General features: G+C 47.2%; 1 protein-coding gene and 1 long non-coding RNA gene across 3 annotated transcripts in view; both read left to right on the forward strand.

Moving 5' to 3' along the window:
* The window catches only part of LOC144672517 (osteoclast-associated immunoglobulin-like receptor), a 298,334-nt gene that overhangs the window by 162,649 nt on the left and 114,438 nt on the right, over positions 1-21,247 (forward strand). The gene's annotated exons all lie outside the window — the stretch shown is intronic.
* LOC144672527 (uncharacterized) lies at positions 2,186-3,679 on the forward strand. The gene is made up of 2 exons (XR_013574113.1): positions 2,186-2,281; positions 3,534-3,679. It is a non-coding gene; the product is annotated as an uncharacterized LOC144672527 (long non-coding RNA).

Raw genomic sequence — 21,247 nt, forward strand, 5'->3', positions numbered from 1 at the left:
TCCAGTGCCTTCAACCAATTCTTGATATCACGTGGAGTGAATCGAAATGGCTGAATACTGGCATCTGAGAAGCTGCGGACCTCCGGAGGAGGCCGAGATAGATCATCCACTCAGCACTTCTGGCTGAAGATTGTCGCAAATGCTTCAGCCTTATCTCTTGCACTGATGTGCTGGTCTCCTCCATCATTGAGGATGGGGACATTTGTGGAGCCGCCTCCTCCAGTGTGTTGTTTAATTGTTTAAACATAAGGAGTGTTATATTTAAGACAGAGGCAATAAGATGCATTTCTTTCTCTCAGTGGGTTGTTGGTCTTTGGAATTCCCTTCCCCAGAGAGCAGTGGAGAGGGCTGGGCTATTGAATAATTTTAAGCCTGAGTTGGGTAGGTTCTTGTCTAACAGGGGGGTTAATGAGTTATATGGGGGTAGACAGGGAATAACAGTTGAGGCCACAGTCGGGTCAGCCATGAAATTATAAAATAGCGGTGCAGCCTCGAGGGGCAGAATGGCCAATTCCTGCTCCTGTTTGTTAAGTTTTTAATGGGTGAAATGGATGGAAATTATAGTTCCTTTTCACATGCTCTGAATCAAATGCCCAGCTCGGTAATTTTATTTAGTGTTAGGGGCAGCGGAAATGATGGACTGAAATAAGGAAGAAATGAATGAACGCCTGAAAGAAGATAGGAATGAGGAAATTACTGAATGAAGTAGTCAGTGACTAAACCAGTCAATAAATTTGGCGAAGCGTTGAAAGGCAAACGATCTATTTTCGGTATATGAATCTGTAATAAATCACTATGGTGACAGCCTCTCGGCCGCCTCCAAATATTTATTGTGTTACCTGATTGAAAGAAGCTCTTTCATCCTCTTTTCAGATTGTCCCATTAACACTCTACAGTGTATATTGGGCACTTCACACTAATGCAGTCCACAGACAGGTTTTATCGTGTGACCGAATGTATGTGTCAGTGTAACACACTCACTCAGACACACTCTGCAATAAGGGAATTATTTCCCAGGCTTTGGAAAACCTTTTGTGTATTTTATATTATACCTGTTGTTATAAATTAACCTGGTACATCTTTGAACGAACAATGTACCTGCGAACCAATGAGCATCGCAGCTTCTAATATTTTAACACATTCATTTCGCACCAGTAAAAATGCGGATTTTGTGAGGTTTGTCCTTCTCACTAGTGCATCTTTTCCCCCATTGACGACATATCGTGAGCTTCACCGACAATCCCAGCATTTATTGACCAGCACTGACAAACCAGCTTCGCCGGATAGAGGCAGCTCAGAGTCAACCACATTGCAGTGTGTCGGTAGGCACGTGATGGCCAGTCCAAATCAGGAGATGAGATTTCATTCCCCAAAGAACATGATTGAATCAGATGAGATTTATTGGCAACGGTCACCATCACTGATTCAACCTTTCTTTGTTCATCCTTATTTTAATTCCAGCCCCCGCAGTTCTGTGTCACTACAGCCCATTAACTGCAGCGTTTCAAACTCTTTCGAGTTATCAACAGTCACAGATTGCAACTCTTTCGAGTACAATCACAGTTCTTGGTTTCCGGGAGTGGGACATAAACCCACAACCCTCTGGTTCAAAGGCGAGGGTGCTATGAACTGAGCCACAGCTGAAGAAGGCGGCTCCCCACTAGCTTGTCAAGGGGCAATTAGAGATGGGCAATTAACGCTGGGCTAGCCATGGACTGACAGATCCGAAGCACGAAATAAAACAAAGCTGCTTTGATGGGGTTAGGAATTGAAATCTCCAAAGCATTGACCCAGGCCTCTGGAATATTATCCCAGTTTTTGAATGTGGAGTAATCCAGTGAAACAGAGGAGATTAAAGAGTGAGCCAGTCCCAAACAATTAACGTCCCCTGACATTATCACAGCGTTCCTGTGCTTGTGGGTTAAGGTTGCATGGGCTTACGGAGTGAATGTACTCCAATTGATGGTAAAATGGGAGACCATTCTTCAAAATTCTCCCCTTTCTATCATCTTCTAGGTTCCAACTTACTCTTAATTCTTTGGAATTCAGTTCTGATGAAGAGTCAAACAGACTCGAAACGTTAACTGTATTCCTCTCCACAGATGCTGTCAGACCTGTTGAGTTTATCCAGCTATTTTTGTTTTATTTTCAGATTTCCAGCGTCCGCAGAATTTACCTTTTACCTTAATTCGTTGGTGTCTCGCCGCTGTTGTCCTATTTGTGACGGTGATTGTCCTGGGAATAGAATGCAGCCACATGGAGAGAGAGAAAGATTCTGATGGTAGGTTTGAAGATTTGCTTCTGCAAAATAGATTTCGACAATAGTTCATGTTGGAATTAAGTCAGAAAGGAAAGAAGGCTGCTTTTCACTCAATAACATAAATAATTAATTTATCATTCATAAACGTCCGCACTATAGAGATGATGAAAATCAAAGGGCCTGCAGAATGCATCTTCCAGTCGAAATATGTGTATTATTTACTCACTATTTGCTATTCTCTGAGAGTTTATCCGTCTATATTCCCTCTTGTACCTATTAGCGAGGCCATATGAAAATCACCCCCACGCTGTACTAAACCTGGAATGTAAATTATTCAACACACACTGTTTAAATTCTGACACCCATTTCACACCACAACTCCTCCCCCACACAAAAACAATCTCAGCACAGCCATATTAACAGAATTCACGTGGACCATGTGTTCCTATGAGCAGAGATATTTAAGGAAAATTCAACGAAGATCTCCTGTAGATGGGGTTAGTGCATTAATATCTAATAATCGATTCTATCAGATTGCAGTGGAACAGAAAGACACAGAGGCAGTGAGTCGGAGACCACCCGATAAACACCGGAAAACACACGTAACATGTCATCGACAAAACTAAGGAACTGCCAAATACCCGATCAAGAGCAGTTAATGATTATTTTTGGCCACATTTTCCACTAAATCAGGGTTGAAGCAGAGAATGTGCGCGCCCCTTCCTCTACTGACGGGCCAGAGTCCACTACTGGATGGTTACAAGTAACTATTTTCATAATCCGTGCCTGTATTAAGGGCGGCCACAAAGCAGTTCCCTCAGATGCGGACAACTAACGTTGTACAGGAAATGTGTGCGGAAAGAAGGGTTTTCCTAATAGTTGAGGTGTCCAGTGGTATTTCCCGCGAGCAGTTGATGAATATGGGCTGTATAGAGAGGAAAACATAACAGCGATAATCTCCTCAGAGTACCCGCCGGGATTTATTTCAGAGCGCGCCCCCCGCCCGCCGCCAGGTCTGTGCAACCACCTCAGGATATTCACGTTGTAACGTCGAGTGGGAAATGAGGACATTTTTCCTTTGGAGCAGCAAATCTGCGCAGCGAAATCAGGAAAATTGGAGGAATATAAGATATTTCAAATGGAGAGTAAGCGCCGTGTGCGAGGTGTTTAATAAAACATCTACATAGTCTGTCAGTGTCATGGGGATATCTGGCACAGCGCATGGCCGGTTTGTGCAGCTTTGTTGTAAACAATTGACTGTCTCTTTCCACAGGTCACGTTACTGATGGAATATTTACTGTCGCAAGAGGCAATGAGGAGACTGCAGTGTGAACAGACTATATTTAGCTTTCATGTCCGGTGGAATTATTCAATCACCAGGGAGCTTTGGCCTCTTCATTAAATCCATTTTGCATTTGAGTGAAGGTTGGAACTGAATTTATTAAATTCCGCTCCGCTTACTCCCTACGGAATGTCTGAATTCCCAGCCAATGGCTGACGTGAATGGGCGTGGCTGTGAAGGGGCCAATGAGAATTCGGAATAGTGATTTCCAGCTTCTCCACCACATCTTCATTCAAATGTCCCGAAATGAACACCATCAGTTTCAATCCTATCGCTAACTGTGTCAATGCATTTCACTGGGAGCTGCAGGATATTCAATCTGTAGAAAGAAGAACCACAGTTCATGGGTGTCCATCCTTGATGATGATGATAAATGTGGATCAATGCATCGTGTAGACAGGTGCTTTAACGTCGCTTCTGCTATACCTTTATATATAAACTGCATCAGCCCCACAAACCCCCAGGGTCTCTGTGTTTCTCCTATCCTGGCTTCGCTCACATCCCCTGTTTTATTTACCCACCAGTCGCGGCTCTGCCACTGATTATGTTTGATTACAAATCCCTCCATCCAGGTTTGAGCATTAGGGACAGGGCTGGTGGCAAACCCTTGGCTTTCCTCAGGTTGTTGGGCTGTAGTGTGGATGTCTATGGAAGACATTTTCTCACACAGGATTCAGAAAGTTTTATGAGGACAGGATAATGAGCAAAAACAAAAAACTAAAAGCTACTGCGGATGCTGGAAATCCAAAACAAAAACAGAATTACCTGGAAAAACTCAACAGGTCTGGCAGCATCGGTGGAGAAGAAAAGAGTTGACGTTTCGAGTCCTCATGACCCTTCGGCAGAACTGAAGTATAGTTAGGAGAGAGGTGAAATATAAGCTGGTCTAAGGTGGGGGGCGGGGGGACAGAGAAGTTGAGGTGGGGTGGTTGTGGGGACACCCCCACCAGGATGGTCTGAGGGCCCTTAGCTTCTTCCTTGAACAGAGGCCCGAACAATCCCCATCCACCACAACTCTCCTCCGTCTGGCTGAACTTGTTCTCACACTGAACAATTTCTCCTTTAACTCCTCTCACTTCCTCCAAATAAAATGTGTGGCTATGGGTACCCGCATGGGCCCCAGCTATGCCTGTCTCTTTATGGGGTATGTGGAACATTCCTTGTTCCAGTCCTACTCCGGCCCCCTCCCACAACTCTTTCTCCGGTACATCGATGATTACTTCGGTGCTGCTTCATGCTCTCGTCGGGACCTGGAAAAATTTATTAATTTTGCTTCCAATCTCCACCCCTCCATCATTTTCACATGGTCCATCTCTGACACTTCTCTTCCCTTCCTTGACTTCTCTGTCTCAATTTTTGATGATAGACTGTCCACCAATATCCATTACAAGCCTACCGACTCCCACAGCTACCTCGACTACAGCTCCTCACACCCCGTTTCCTGTAAGGACACCATCCCATTCTCTCAGTTCCTTCGCCTCCGTCGCATCTGTTCTGATGACGCTACCTTCAAAAACAGCTCCTCTGACATGTCCTCCTTCTTCCTTAACCGAGGTTTTCCACCCACGGTCGTTGACAGGTCCCTCAACTGTGTCCGGCCCATCTCCCGCGCATCCGCTCTCACGCCTTCTCCTCCCTCCCAGAAACATGATAGGGTCCTTCTTGTCCTCACTTATCACCCCACCAGCCTCCGCATTCAAAGGATCATCCTCCGCCATTTCCGCCAACTCCAGTATGATGCCACCACCAAACATATCTTCCCTTCACCCCCCCTGGCGGCATTCTGTAGAGATCATTCCCTCCGGGACACCCTGGTCCACTCCTCCATCATCCCCTACTCCTCAAACCCCACCTATGGCACCTCCCCATGCCCACGCAGAAGATGCAACACCTGCCCCTTCACTTCCTCTCTCCTCACCGTCCAAGGGCCCAAACACTCCTTTCAAGTGAAGCAGCATTTCACTTGCATTTCCCCTAACTTAGTCTACTGCATTCGTTGCTCCCAATGCGGTCTCCTCTACATTGGAGAAACCAAACGCAAACTGGGCGACCGCTTTGCAGAACACCTGCGGTCTGTCCGCAAGAAAGACCCAAACCTCCCTGTCACTTGCCATTTTAACACTCCACCCTGCTCTCTTGCCCACATGTCTGTCCTTGGCTTGCTGCATTGTTCCAGTGAAGCCCAACACAAACTGGAGGAACAGCACCTCATCTTCCGACTAGGCACTTTACAGCCTTTTGGGCTGAATATTGAATTCAACAACTTTAGATCTTAAACTCCCCCTCCCCTAATCCCCACCCCGTTTCTTCCCCCTCCATTTTTTTTTCAATAATTTATATAGATTCTTCTTTTCCCACCTATTTCCATTATTTTTAAATCTACAACTAATACCTTGTTAGTCTTTCCACCCCACCCCCACTAGAGCTGTACCTTGAGTATCCAGCCATCCATTCTTAATTAGCACTTTTCTGAGATAATATCACCACCTTCAACACCTCTTTGATCCTTTTGTCTGTGACATCTTTTGGTTATCTGCTCCTATCACTGCTTGCTTGTCCCCACAACCACCCCACCCTCAACTTCTCTCTCCCCCCGCCCCCCACCTTAGACCAGCTTATATTTCACCTCTCTCCTAACTATACTTCAGTTCTGCTGAAGGGTCATGAGGACTCGAAACGTCAACTCTTTTCTTCTCCACCGATGCTGCCAGACCTGCAGAGTTTTTCCAGGTAATTCTGTTTTTGTTCAGGATAATGAGCAGTTCTTTCACAAAGGCTAACAACAAGACACTGTGAGTGTAAAACAATACCTGTGTCAGTCAAGGTACCTGGGAGTAGATTTGCACAACTGATTATCCAATAAACCAAACACTCAGCTTCCCATCTTCAAAATAGCCCAAGCGACTTCAACTGAAGAACATGGGAAGTGAGGAGCTGCAGACAACATAGCTCATGCGGCTGCTTTGTCAATTGCTTTCGTGCTGGGTGAGAATGTTGACTCAGTGAAACGTAGCCCCTTGTGTGATGACACTTACCTGACTAGATATTAAAACGATGCAGAATTAAGGTACCATGTGTACTGAGTGTAACAGTGTTTGCTGCTTCCCATCATATAATAGACTTCGCTGTGTGTGTTGTGTGAATCCAGAGGTGAAATGTCCCCGGGAGGGAAACTGAAGCCTGAATAGGGAATGATGGAGCAGGGACGAGGGGTCCCGGTGGTGTATTAAAGACCCAAATATAACCTCTACACACTCACCCCCCTCCCCCCAAGTACATGTATTATTGAGGCCACAGATATAATCTCCCGACATTCACACCCCCTAGAAAATGTTTTATTAAAGCCCCAAATTTAACCTCCACACTTTCGCCACAAACCACCTCCCCCACAAACCCCCCGCCCCGCCCACCACCAAACCCCCTCCCCCACCCCCCCAACCACCATTCCCCCCACCCCCCTCCTCCCCCCCAACCCACCCCCCAACCCCCAGCAAATGAAATAATTGATAGTGGACTGACAGAAGCCTCCACATGCTGGCGAGACTCGCTTGAGATGAAAGTGATCCAAGCTCACCATCTGCTGGCGGATCTCGGATACTGCAGGCGCTGCTCTTTGCCAGTCTCAGAGAGATTCAGTCACTGTCAGGCTGGATCTGGGCACAGGCTGATGGGGTGTGAACGCTGCAAAGGGGATTGAAATTTGCAGCGGGCGCTCGGCTGGTGCATCCGACTCTTTATCCCAGAAACAAACATTGGAAACACCCACATTTAATTGGGCGCAATTTAATTTATACATATTCACCACCTTTATTCACTCTGTGTCTGTGCCGGACCAGGAGAGAAGATTTATACAGACCTTTCCCATTTTGCAGCTCTTGCCCTGTGATCCTGTGGGTTACAGTGAAACAGCCAGACGGGCAGAGTCGAAGTGCAAATGCCCCACACCCACTCTTAACCCCCGTCCTTCTTCGGCCATTTACCACCTCCACTCTTGACTCCCCTAACCCCACCCCCCTCCCATTTATCCCGCCATGTCTAAACCTCACCCAAAGTCTCTAACAGAATTGTCAGCGAGAGTCTCCCTTTCGAAAGCCCGTGTCGACTCTGGTGAAACAGGTGAATCTTCCCCACTGCACAATAAACACACAGAGTCTCAGTGATGCCTGCATTATATTTGGTGCTTATAAAGCCCCAAGTATAATCTCCACACCCCAATAAATCTTGCATTAATGCCCCAAATATAATCCCCACGTATTCACCCTCCCCCAGTGAATGAATAAATTGTTAATGGGGGAGATGGAAAGTGAAAGTTAAACTCTCCACAGGTTGGAGAAACTTTCCTGGGATGAAAGTGATCCAATGCTACCCTCTACTGGCGGCTCACGGCTACTGCAGGCGCTGCTCTTTGCCAGTCTCAGAGAGGTTCAGTCACTGGCTGGCTGGGTCTGAGCACAGGCTGATGGGGTATGAACGCTGCAAAGCGGATTGAAATTTTCAGCGGGCGCTCGGCTGGTGCGTCCGATTCTTTATCCAAGGAACAAACATTAGAATCAATGGGAAAAACTCTAGGGAAACGGTACTGAGCAAACTGATGGAGCTGTGGGCTGACAGGTCTCCAGGTCCTGATGGGCTCCATCCTAGAGTCCTAAAAGATGTGGCTAATGAGGTAGTCGATGCGCTGGAGTTAATTTTCCAAGCTTCACTAGATTCTGAAAACGTCCCATCAGAACCATTCTTGTAAACCTTTCCCCAAGGTGTTCACATTCTTCCTATAGTGTAGAGCCCAGAACTGTAAACAATATTCCAGTTGAGGTCAAACCAGTGTTAGATCGCTGAAAACGGGGCAAATGCATCAGCCGAGCCCCCAGCTGCAAATTTCTATCCCGTTGAAACGTTCACACCCCATCAGCCTGTTCCCAGGCCAGCCACACAGTGACTGAACCGCTCTGAGACTGGCAAATAGCAGCGCCTGCAGTAGCCGTACTCCGCCAGCAGATGGTGGCATTGGATCACTTTCATCTCAGGAAAGTATCTCCCAACTGTGGCGAGTTAAATTTTCACTTTCCATCTCCCCCATTATCAATTTATTCGATTACTGGGGAGAGGGTAAATGTGTGCAGATTATATTTGAGGCTTTAATACAACATTTACTGGGGTGGGGGATGAATGTACGGAGATTACATTTGGGGCTTTAATACAACATTTACTGGTTGGGGGTGAATGTGTGGGGATTACATTTTTCAGGAGAGGGAATATCCCTCAATTTTAAAGATGGAGATAGGATCTCTCTCTCACTCTCACCCATCACTTTTTCTTTCACGCGATGGCCTCTCTCTATCTCTCTATCGCACCGCTCTCTCTCTCTCCATCTCACACTCCAACTCTCTGAGGGAGAGATTTGAACAGGAGGATGAGAATTGTAGGGGCTTGAGGAGGTTACAGCGATATGGAGGAAGGGTACGAGGGGCCATGGGGGGCTTTGTAGAGGAGTATGGGATTTGTAGGGGCTGGAGAAGGTTACAGAGATAGGGATGGAGGGAGCGAGGGAGTGATTTGAACAGGAGCATCAGAATTGTAGGGACTGGAGGAGGTTACAGGGATAGGGAGGGAGGGATTTGAACAGGAGGATGATAATTGCAGGGGCTGGAGGAGGTTACAGATAGAGGGATGTAGGGAGCGAGGGAGGGATTTGAACAGGAGGATGATAATTGTAGGGGCTGGTACAAACAGCGATGTGGTTTGTCGTTATTTTAAATGGGGAGATAGAAACATTTCATCTCTAATTTCAACGTAGAACACATGAGATAGATGGAAAGAAACAGAGATATGGATAGAGAGAATGAGTGAGAAAGAGGGAACTGGGAGAAGGATCTAGATAGAAACATCCATCTTTACCCTGAATGTGAGAGACAGGAACAGAGGGAGAAAAGGGAGAGAATGATTGAAAGAAAGAGAGAGGGAAGCCGAGGGGAGTGGAGGTGTAAAAACAGGAGGGGGAGTGGGAAAGAGAGACAGGGTCGGAGGGTCTCCAGTGTGTAGTCACTGGCCGCCTCCACTCACACCCTCTGAGATAGAATGACATGTAAAAATAAATCCTGCCACGGTGATTTTAAAATGTGTCCCAAAGGAATGAGCAGCCCCTTCCCAAACTGAAAGAGGGAGTTTAGCATCTTCTGGAGACTGATGGGGGACGGGGGGAACCATTTTAAATCAGTTTATGCAGCTTATGTTTGTAGATTTCTCTCTCTCTCCCTCCATCCTCCTGAATTGAGGGAGAGAGAGAGAGAGTGATGGAAAGAAAGAGGGAGAGGGAGAGAGAGCTAAACAGGAGGAGTTGAGGGAGTGGGTGAGAGAGAAAACTCACTTTAAAAGTGAACCCATGGGGACTGAAGCATTCCCCATGGCCCGGAATTGATGTCTTAACGTGAAGCCGGTGTAAATTGGGAATAAAGCTTGTGTTTGAGGCAGAGGGATGAATGTGAGGGTGAAATGAGATGCACAGCGGGAGGGCCATTTGAATTCAGTTTGATGTGATTGTGATTGTTGGATTTCTGTGTGTCTCTCTCTCTCCCTCTCTCTCTCTGCATCTTCATCTTATGGCATGTGAGAAAGAGAGTGAGGCAGGGAGGGAGAGAAACAGCGAGAAAGATGGAAACAGAGCGAGAGAGGGAGAGAGAGAGAGAGAGAGAGAAAGGAGAGGTAAAGCCGAAACAGGGGGAGAGATAGCAAAACAGAGTTGGGATGGGGTGGGGGGGTTAAAAGACATAGGGTCTGGGAAGAGGGAGCTCCACGTGTGCAGTCACTGACCAGCTCCCAGTCACAGCCTTCCAGAAAGTGGGATTTTACACAAACTCACAGCCTGAGGCAGTGATTTTAAAATGTCTCCTGAGAGAATCCAGCTGCTTCCCAGTTGATTTTCAGACCTTTCGGGAGGTGTGGGGGGTGTGGGGTGAGCGGGGTGGGGAAACTGAAGGGATGGCCCCAGATTGGGAATCACACAGGTCAGCGGCGGGGAGAGGAAGGTTGTGGGATCCTGCTGTGTAAAATAAAAATGTCCACCAGCCTTCCCTGCACAGCGACGGTGAGCACACTTTAAAAAATGTGTTCATTGATTGTGAAGCACTCGGAGAGGGTCTGGAATGAAAATCCTGAGGCTGTGTAAAGTCTTGTTCACACTCCAGAGTCATGTCAGTGTGTGTTAGACAGGCAGGGCCATGGGATTTCCAGGGTTAAATGGAAGGGGCAGCAGCTATTTGAATTCAGTTTCATGTAGACCTGAGGGGGTTGGGGCAGGTGGGAGGGGAGAGCAACCCCCAGTCTCTCTCTCTCCAGCTTTCTCTCTCTCCGCTCTCTCTCTCCAGCTGCTTCTGTCTATACTTCACCTTTCAATAAGATGTTTTAAAAAGCACCAATGTGATTGGTCGTTATTTTAATTGGGGTGGAGGGTGGTTTGGTGGAGAGAGGGTGTGAGAACCATTTCCCACTCACATTCCCTCAACCCTCAGTCACATTTATAACTGATCATGAATCGGTGGTATGTGGGATCTTGCTGAGCAAACCTGGTTCCCCCCTCCCTACCCCCTGTTCCTTGCACCCCCAACAGTGTCTGCACTTTAAAAGTAAAAAGATTGAGGGAAAGAAAGAGGGTGTGGATTGAGGGAGGGGGGATGGGGGCAGAGATAAATAGAGGAACAGAGTGAGGGAGAGTGAAACAGAGAGAGGGGGTGGGGCTATTGGGGACGGAGGGGGGCTGGGGAAAGAGACACAGGGTCTGGGGGGGTGTGCCGTCATCCATTGTTGGACCAATCTTGGGATCCTGCTGTGCAGAACGGCCTGAATTGTAACTCTAATAACTATTTCATTGACTGGGGATACCTGATTGTGGAATTATAAATATAAAACATGGCCAGTGTCATGTGGATTTTTGTTTGAGATGGTAAGACAGGAACTTTTCAGAATGCATTACAATCCAGCACTCACAGGGGCGTGGAATTAAAAAGGCCGGAACTTGTACCCGGGTCTAATTCACCAAGAACTCAGGGCCTGTGTCTGAGAGCAAGTGATGTAGGGGTTAAAGATAAAAGGCCGGCAGCCATTTCAATTCACCGTTCTGACCTGTGATTGTAAAATTCTCAGTCTCTTCTCTCTCCCTCAGTCACTACATCTTTCTCCCTTAGTTAGAGAAATGGGTGAAGAGAGAGAGAGAGAGAGAGAGAGAGAGGGAAAGGGGGGAGTGAGTGAGTAAACAGAGGGGCAAAGATGGCAAAACAGAGCAGGGGGTGGGGGTGAATAGACACAGGATCTGGGGCTCTCCGATGTGTAGACTCTGCCCAGATCCCAGTCACATCCTTCTGGAACAGTCCGAGTTGCAGAAATAAATTCAGGGACAGTGAAGCAAGTGAGTAACTAACAATGAGAGCATTTTAAAAATTCATTCATTCACTGGAAAGCACTCAGCTTTTCTGAGGTTCCGAATGGGGGTCTTCACTGTCTTAGTCTCTCTGCAACATGCTCTCCCTCTCTATGTCTCTCTGCCTGTGTAAATATTTCCCCAGTTTAAAAAGTGCAAAGCAAAGCTGACTGCCCCCTGTGGGATCTTCCTGTGCACAAGTTGCCTGCAGCTTTTCCTGGACTCCAGCAGTGACCACACAATGTCAAAGAGAAACCAATTCATTGACTTTCATTCAAATTAAAAGCCCCTGATCCTGGGTAAAGGCTTGTTCTACACTCCAGAATTGTCTTTGTGTTTGAGACAGGGCGATGGAAGTTTGAGGGATTCTGGGGGAGCTGGGGTGGAATTTCCCTGTCTCAGTCACTCCAGCTTTCTCTCTCTCTCTCTCTCCGTCTTTCTCTCTTTCTCTCTCTTTCCAGACATTTCTTTCTTTCACTTCATCTTATAATAAACTGATAAGTAATTCCCAATGTGATTTGTCGATATTTGAATTGGGGAAGGGGGGAGGATGGAGGAGTTTGGGGTGGTGGGTGGGTAAGGAGGAGTGGATCCCATTTCCCTCTCACTCCTTCCAGCCCTGTCTGTGAGGTTTGGGCTGAGCTGTGGAGGGAGAGGAATGTTCTGTTAGACTGGGGCCTGTTCCTTTCCTTGAGCTTTAATGCAGCCTCTATGACTAGGCCCAATTCAAGGCCTAATTTCAGGCCCCTCGGGAGGGGCTGTGCATTGTCTGAACTCCCCAATAATGCCTGTGTTTTAGGCCATGAATGAGACGGTGAACAAAATGTGCAGCAGCCACTTGAATTCATTTGATTTGAGGCTGTGATTGTGCGTTTTCTTGCTGTCTCTCTCTCTCTCCCCATCTTTCTCCTTCGATTGTGAGTTATCAGGGAGGGCGGGAGAGAGAACGGGGAGAGGAAGGGAAACAGGGAGAGAGGGGCAGGGAGGGAAGAGACGGGGATCTGGGGGTCTCCGGCGTGCAGTCACTGCCCAGCTCCCAGCCTCTGGAGAAAAGACCCTCACTCCCAGCCTCCCAGAACGTTGGATTTGTGAAAAGAAACTGTGTCACTGACGGCCAACCTGTGCCATTTTGTTTAAATATATTTCCCTGCCTTGCCTTTTCCATCAATTCTCAGCCTAAAACACTTTGACCCAAATGTGAGCACGTTGCAGTATGTGGGATCTTTCTGTGCGCAAATACCAAACAGGGTTTCCTAAATGACCAGCAGGGAGCACACTTTGAAAATTAATTCAGCGACTGGTGAAGCAGGTGGGAGGGCCTGAAGTGAAACTTGTTCAGGTGAGGCTGTTTCCCCGAATAACGCTGCTGTTTTAGACACTGCGATGAATTGAGGCTTTAATGAAATGTGCGGGAACCATTTTGAATTGAGTTTTATTGAGGTCCTGACTGTGGTTTTCTCTCTCTCTCTCTCTCTCTCTCTCTCTCTCTCTCACTCTTTGCCTCTCCATATTCTCGCATGTGGGAAACAGAGAGAGAGGGAGAGAAAGAGGGAGTTGGGAAAGAGGATATATTGAGGGAAATAGTGGTGGGGGGTGAGTGGTGGTTCAGAAAGGGTGGGGACAGGATTTGGGGTTTCTCCGGTGAGGCCATGGTGGGGATGTTTGTGGGATCCTGCTGTGCACTGCAATTGTAAACATTTAGGAATCGACTTTCCAATGTATCTGAGGTCCTGGAATTGATTTTCTCAATGTGACGCTGTGTAAACGCTTGTATTTTATATATTGTTTATTTATTGTTATGTTTACAGTGTTGAAGGTCAGATGATCAATTGAATGGGAGCAGAGTGAGGGGGAGGGGGGTTGAATTGCACTCACTCATTTCTCTGAAGCCTTCCAACGTTTTGTAAAACAATCAGACCCCCAACACCTCCCAAGTTTTAAAGAGGGAGATTAGCATTTTCTGGGTCTGGGGAAGAATACCTGCCTCACTCCTCCTTACTCATGGGATCTTGCTGTGCCTATCTGGCCTGCAGCCTGTCCTGCACTGCAGCCGTGGCTGCACTCCCTGAATTTAGTTTACTGATGGGCTGAGTGAGAATTCCTCCCCTTCCCACTTCACCCACCTGAGATTGATTTGAGATTTCAAAAGAGATAGAGAGAGAACTGTGGACAACCCTTGAATTCTAGGGTGATAATGGCACAGTGAACGGTTTGAGGTGATGAGAGAAGACCCTACGTTGTTTTGTCTCAAGGCCAGGCAGATGTGGTGGTGAATGGGTGAAACAGATGTTCACCATATCATTTCAGGTCAGTGCCCATTGGAATGAAGTGGAGATGGGAGCTGTACCAGGAGAGAGGCCCGGGATACAGGAAGTAATTGGGTTCTTGCAGGCCAGGGAATCTGGCTTGGATACTTTACACACAGAGAGAGATTAACGGGAGATAAAGAGGCGATTAAATCAGGGGGTGGGAGGGAGGAGAACACGAGGAATCGAGATGGAGTCCCTGAAGACGAGAAATCAATCATTGCGGAGGCTGAGTGCGGAAAATAGTGAAGATATCACTTTGAGTGTTTTTCGATGGTCCTTCGGTGCACAGCAGTGAGGGCAGTTTTGAATGAGAGGGGATGGGCAAAATGACATTTTCTCAGAAGGAGAAAGTGCGAGAGACGTGAAAGGTCACACCAGGTGTGATAGGGTTAGAAGTGCCAGTCTGGCGCTCTGACAGCCTGGACTGGCTACAAGGAAGAGAGAGATGACGTGGGAAGAATGGTGGACCAGATGTGGCTGAGGGGCGGGGCTACATCCTCATGTGCCAAAGTATAAACCTTTATCCAGGTTTTCACTGTGTCCGATATCACTCCAGACCGATGCAGGAAGGTGAACACAATCCGGGTACAAACATCAATGTTTGTTTCAGTTTAACAAAACCTGCTGGTCTGGAAATGGGAGCGGTTGTCAGAAGTGGGGGTGTTCGCTGATAACCGCACAATGTTCAGCATCATTCGCAACTCCACAGATACTGAAGCAGGTCCATGTCCAAATGCAAGAAGGCCTGGGCAATATTCAGTCCTGGGCTAGCAAGTGGCAAGTAACATTCACACGAGACAAGTGCCAGACAATGACCATCTCCAACACGAGAGAATCTTACCATCGCCCCTTGATGTTCAATGGCATTACCATCGCTGAGTTCCCCAACTAGCAACATCCTGGCTGTTACCATCATCCAGAAACTGAATTGGACTAGCCATATAAATACTGTGGCTCAAAGAGCAAGAAAGAGGCTAGGGAACGGACTGCGAATAACTCACCTCCTGACTCCCTGAAGCCTGTTCAATATCTACAAGGCACAAGGTGTGATGTGTGATGGAAAACTCTTCACTTGCCTGAATGAGCGCAGTTCCAAGAACACTCAAGAATATTGACACCATCCGGGACAAGGAAGCCCCCTTTACCGGTGAACATCCACTCCCTCCACCACCGACGCACAGTGGCAACACAGTGTGTACCATCTACAAGATGAACTGTAGCAACTCGCTCTGCATCCTTAAAAACACCTTCCAAATCCACGACTGATTTCTCCTAGAAGAACAAGGGCTGCAGACACTTGGGAGGACCACCACCTGGAAGTTCACTCCAAGCCACTCACCACCCCGGATTGGAAATATATCGGCCGTTCCTTCACTGTCCCTCGGTCAAAACACCGGGATCTCCCCGTCTAACCTACACCACAGGGACTGCAGATGTTCAAGGCGGCAGTTCAACACCACATTCTGAGGGGGGAATTAGAGATGGGCAATAAATGCTAGACTCTCCTGCCCCATCCGCATCCCGTGAATGAATAGTAAGTGAAGTGGAGATGCCGGGGATTGAACCCGGGGCCTCACACATGCGAAGTGGGGGCTCTACCGCTGACCTACATCCCCAATCCTTTCCCCTATTATTAAACAATAGTTGTAGTAGACAGAAATAGGCCCCCTTTCTTATTTCAGCCCTAATTCCTCTTCAAATTAGACCATGAATGATTTTGAATCGTAATCTATTTCACAGTCATTGTCTCATTTTGCCAGATAAACAAAGAGGGTTAGTCTACCTTTATCTCCATCATGTGGGAGGTCATTTCCGGCCGCGATGTGGCCGCTTTGAAGACTTTGGCCGAATGTCAGTAACTCAAGAATCGTGACCAAGAGAAAAAAGTCCATGATCTCTGGATCTTGATCCGCCAATGGGAGCTGTTTCTTTCTGTCTTTGCAGGTGAAGCGTGGTGGGCTAGTGGAAGGGAGGAGTTATATATTTTATATATCTTGGAGATAAGCAGAGATGACACCAGTTTCTCAGCTAAAACTAATTCCTAACACCTACAAGTACAAATATAACTTACTTAAACTATCTCTACTTCCTAACACGGTCCCCTCCTTCAAAACTGCTTCTATAAACCCAATTCCCGAAGGTTCAATCTCATTAAACCATCGTCATTGCAAACCGCTGTCCACATCTGCAATCCCCATTTCATCTCCCTGGGCCATGGGCGCACAGCCAGATCGCAAATCGGTTTCCAACAATTGCTGAACATCCTTGTTTAAAACTATCCCAATGGGATTCTGCCCCTGAATGGAAAGGGAGCAGATCTGAATCGCGCCTGACTTGACCGTGACACTGGGACAAAATGGGGCATAAGCAGGTCAATGGAGTAAGATTATAATTAAGCGATTTAACAATAACGGGAGGAACGAACGTCAAACTTGCTTCCACATCCACCTTGTCCAATAAGCTAATTGCGGTTAGGGGGAGGGCAGCTCAGTGGGAGGTCACTTCCCTCGCATGTATGAAACTCAGGCTTCGATCCCTAGGATCAAGTAAATAATAACCAACAATCATTCATGTCAGTGCTAAGCAAGTACAATATACAAATCATGCTGCAAAACACTCTCACTGTGCACTAACCTTTATGCAAAGGCTTCTTTTTCTCGAACTACATCCGGATGAATTTATATTCGCCGATTAGCTCGACTCTGTCTGAAATTAATGACCATCCCTTCAATAACAGAAAACTCTCACAAATCAGGTTGCTGTGTTTGTGTAGATACTGAAGAATTTCCCACAAGCGAACACGTGTTTCCCGTCCCAAAGGGGATACAGGGCGGCAGCCCAGTGATGATCGGCGATGTCGACACATTGCAAAGCGACTTCCGAGGGCAGGGACCCGCTCACAAAGTCCCGATTTAAACAGACCGCTGGCTGCAGCAGGAGAGGGTGAATATTCGTTCACAAAAGCTGTGAACTGCACCTCGGAATTCTCCTCCCTGCAATCCAATACCTAAATGGCCCGGCTCCTGCTATAAGTGGATATAAAACCTCCTCAAACCCTATATCACTCTCCGATATCTGTGTTCAACTAAACGTGGTCTCTTCCGCACTCCCAGTGTTAATAGCCACACCATTGTGAGCGGTACCACCGCTAGCCTAGGACCGTGAACAACAGAATTCACCCCCTGAGCCTCTCTGCCTCTGGAACATTCTCTCTTCCATTCAGACGCTCCTGTCTGGGCAAACTAGGTTCTCCGTGAAGATGGTGTGTGGCTGGGAGGGGAACTTCCAGGCGCAGGTTCCCATGTGTCAGTTGATGTTATTGGTAGGTGTCCTGTGTTTAGACGGCAGTGTCTAAGGACCCTTGGTGGGTTCTGCAGTACCTCGTGTAGATGATACTCGCTGTTGCTAATGTGCGTCGGTGGTAGAGGGTGTGAATGTTGTGGATCTGGTGCCAATCAAGCGGCGCTGCTTTACCCTGAACGTTATCGAGCTTTTGTTGGAGCTGCCCTCATCCAGGAGAGTGGCGAGGATCCCTTCACACTCCGGATTTGTGCCATGTAGAAGGTGGACAGTCCTCGGAGGCTCAGGAGGTGAGTTACTATTTCCTTTCAGGGAGTGAGTTAATCTATTACTCGGAATCATTAATAAATATTCATGCGCGGTGAAATTTTTAAATCACCAGGGAGCTTTGGCCTCTTAATGAAAACCATCTTGGATCTGAGTGAAGGTTGGAACTGAATTTGTTAAATCCCGCTCCCCTTTCTCTCTACGGAATGTCTGAATTCCCAGCCAATGGCTGACGTGAATGGGCGTGGCTGTGAAGGGGCCAATGAGAATTCGGAATAGCGATTTCCAGCTTCTCCACGACATCTTCATTCAAATGTCCCGAAATGAACACAATCAGTTTCAATCCTATCGCTAACAGTGTCAATGCATTTCACTGGGAGCTGCAGGATATACAATCTGTAGAAAGAAGAACCACAGTTCATGGGTGTCCATTCTTGATGATGATGATAAATGTGGATCAATGCATCGTGTAGACAGATGATTTAACGTCGCTTCTGTTATACCTGTATCTATAAACTGCACCAGCCCCACAAACCCCCAGGGTCTCTGTGCTTCTCCTATCCTGGCCTCTCTCACATTCCCTGTTTTCTTTACCCACCAGTCGCGGCTCTGCCACTGATTATGTTTGATTACAAATCCCTCCATCCAGGTTTGAGCATTAGGGACAGGGCTGGTGGCAAACACTTGGCTTTCCTCAGGTTATTGGACTTTATTATGGATATCTATGGAAGACATTTTCTCACACAGGATTCAGAAAGTTTTATCAGGAGAGGATAAGGAGGAGTCAGAAAGGCTATCAACAAGACACTGGGAGTGTGAAACAATACCTGTGTCAGTCAAGGTACCTGGGAGTAGATTTGCACAACTGATTATCGAATAAACCAAACACTCAGCTTCCCATCTTCAAAATAGCCCAAGCGACTTCAACTGAAGAACATGGGAAGTGAGGAGCTGGACACAACATAGCTCATGCTGCTGCTTTGTCAATTGCTTTCGTGTTGGGTGAGAATGTTGACTCAGTGAAATGTAGCCCCTGAGCGATGACACTTACCTGACTAGATATTAAAACGATGTAGAATTAAGGTACCGTGTGTACTGAGTGTAACAGTGTTTGCTGCTTCCCATCATATAATAGACTTCGCTGTGTGTGCTGTGTGATTCCAGAGGTGAAATATCCAGAGGGACACTGAAGGCTGAATAGGGACTGATGGAGCAGGCTCGAGGGGTCTCTATGGTGTATCAAAGCCCCAAATATATTCTCCACACATTCAACCCCCCTCCAGTAAATGATTTATTAAAGCCTCAAATGTAATCTCAACACATTCACCACCAACCCCCACCACCCAAACCCGAGTAAATGAATAAATTGATAATGTGATATCAGCCTCCACTTTTTGGAGACTCTTCTGAGATGAAAGCGATCCAATGCTACCATCTGCTGGCGGCCACGGCTACTGCAGGTGTTGCTCTGAACCAGTCTCAGAGAGGTTCAGTCACTGGGTGGCTGGGTCTGGGCACAGGCTGATGGGGTGTGAACGCCGCAAAGGGAGTGAAAAATGCAGCGGACGCTCGGCTGGTGCATCTGACTCTTTATTCCAGGAACACCCTTTGTCTATGCCGGACCAGGAGAGAAAATTGATACAGCCGTTTCCCATTTTGCAGCTCTTGTCCTGTGACCCTGTGAGTTACAGCGATACAGCCAGACGGGCAGAGTCAAAATGCAAATGCCCCACACCCTCTCTTGACCCCCGCCCCTCTTCGGCCATTTACCCCGCCAGTTGTAAACCTCACCCAAAGTCTCTAACAGAATTTTCAGCAAGAGTCTCCCTTTCGAAAGCTGGTGTCGACTCTGGTGAAACAGTTGAATCTTCCCCACTGCACAATAAACACACAGTCTCAATGATACCTGCATTATATTTGGTGCTTTTAAAGCCCCAAAATTCATCTCCACACCCCAATAAATGTTGCATTAATGCCTCAAATATAATCCCCACGTATTCACCCTCCCCCAGTGAATGAATAAATTGTTTATGAGGGAGGTGGAAAGTGAAAGTTTAACTGTCCACAGGTTGGAGAAACTTTCCTGAGAATTGATCCAATGCCACCCTCTTCTGGCGGATCACAGCTACTGCAGGCGCTGCTCTTTGCCAGTCTCAGAGAGGTTCAGTCACTGGCTGGCTGGGTCTGAGCACAGGCTGATGGGGTATGAACGCTGCAAAGGAGATTGAAATTTTCAGTGGGCGCTCGGCTGGTGCATCCGACTCTTTATCCAAGGAGCAAACATTGGAATTAATAGGAAAAACTCTAGGGAAACGGTACTGAGCAAACTGATGGAGCTGTGGGTTGACAAGTCTCCAGGTCCTGATGGGCTCCATCCTAGAGTCTTAAAAGACGTGGCTAATGAGGTAGTCGATGCGCTAGAGGTAATTTTCCAAATTCGCTAGATTCTGAAAAGGTCCCATCAGAACCAATCTTGTAAACCTCTTCTGCACTCTCCTCTTCCTATAGTGTGGAGCGCAGAACTGTAAACAATATTCCAGCTGAGGTCAAACCAGTGTTAGATCGCTGCTAAATGGGCAAATGCACCAGCCGAGCCACAGCTGCAAATTTCTATCCCGTTACAGCGTTCACACCCCATCAGCCTGTGCCCAGGCCAGCCACCCATTGACTGAACCTCTCTGAGACTGGCAAAGAGCAGCGCCTGCAGTAGCCGTGATCCGCCAGCAGATGGTGGCATTGGATCACTTTCATCTCAGGAAATGATCTCCAAACTGTGGTGGGTTAAACTTTCACTTTCCATCTCCCCCATTATCAATTTATTAATTTACTGGGGAGAGGGTAAATGTGTGGAGATTATATTTGAGGCTTTAATACAACATTTACTGTTGGGGAATGAATGTACGGAGATTATATTTGGGGCTTTAATACAACATTTACTGGGGTGGGGTTGAATGTGTGGGGATTACATTTGGGGCATTAAAAGCTCCAAAGATAATGGAGGCATCATTGAGACTCAGTATGTTTATTGTGCGGTGGGGAAGATTCACCTGTTTCACCAGAGTTGAGAGTGTGTATGTGAGAGAGAGAGAGAACGTGTGAGAGAGAGAGTGGGAGAAAGAGGTGTGTGTGGGAGAGAGATGGAGCATGTGTGAGAGAGAGAGTGTGTATGTGAGAGAGAGTGTGTGTGGGAGCGAGAGAGCGTGTGAGAGAGAGAGGTGTGTGAGAGGGAGAGACCGTGTGAGAGAGCGTGTGTGGAAGAGAGAGCGTGTGTGAGAGAGAGTGTGTGAGAAAGAGTATGTCTGTGAGAGAGGAAGAGTGTGTGTGAGAGAGGGAGAGTGTGTGTGAGAGAGGAAGAGTGC

Source organism: Cetorhinus maximus, chromosome 38 (assembly GCF_964194155.1).
Source record: "Cetorhinus maximus chromosome 38, sCetMax3.hap1.1, whole genome shotgun sequence".
NCBI lineage: Eukaryota > Metazoa > Chordata > Chondrichthyes > Lamniformes > Cetorhinidae > Cetorhinus > Cetorhinus maximus.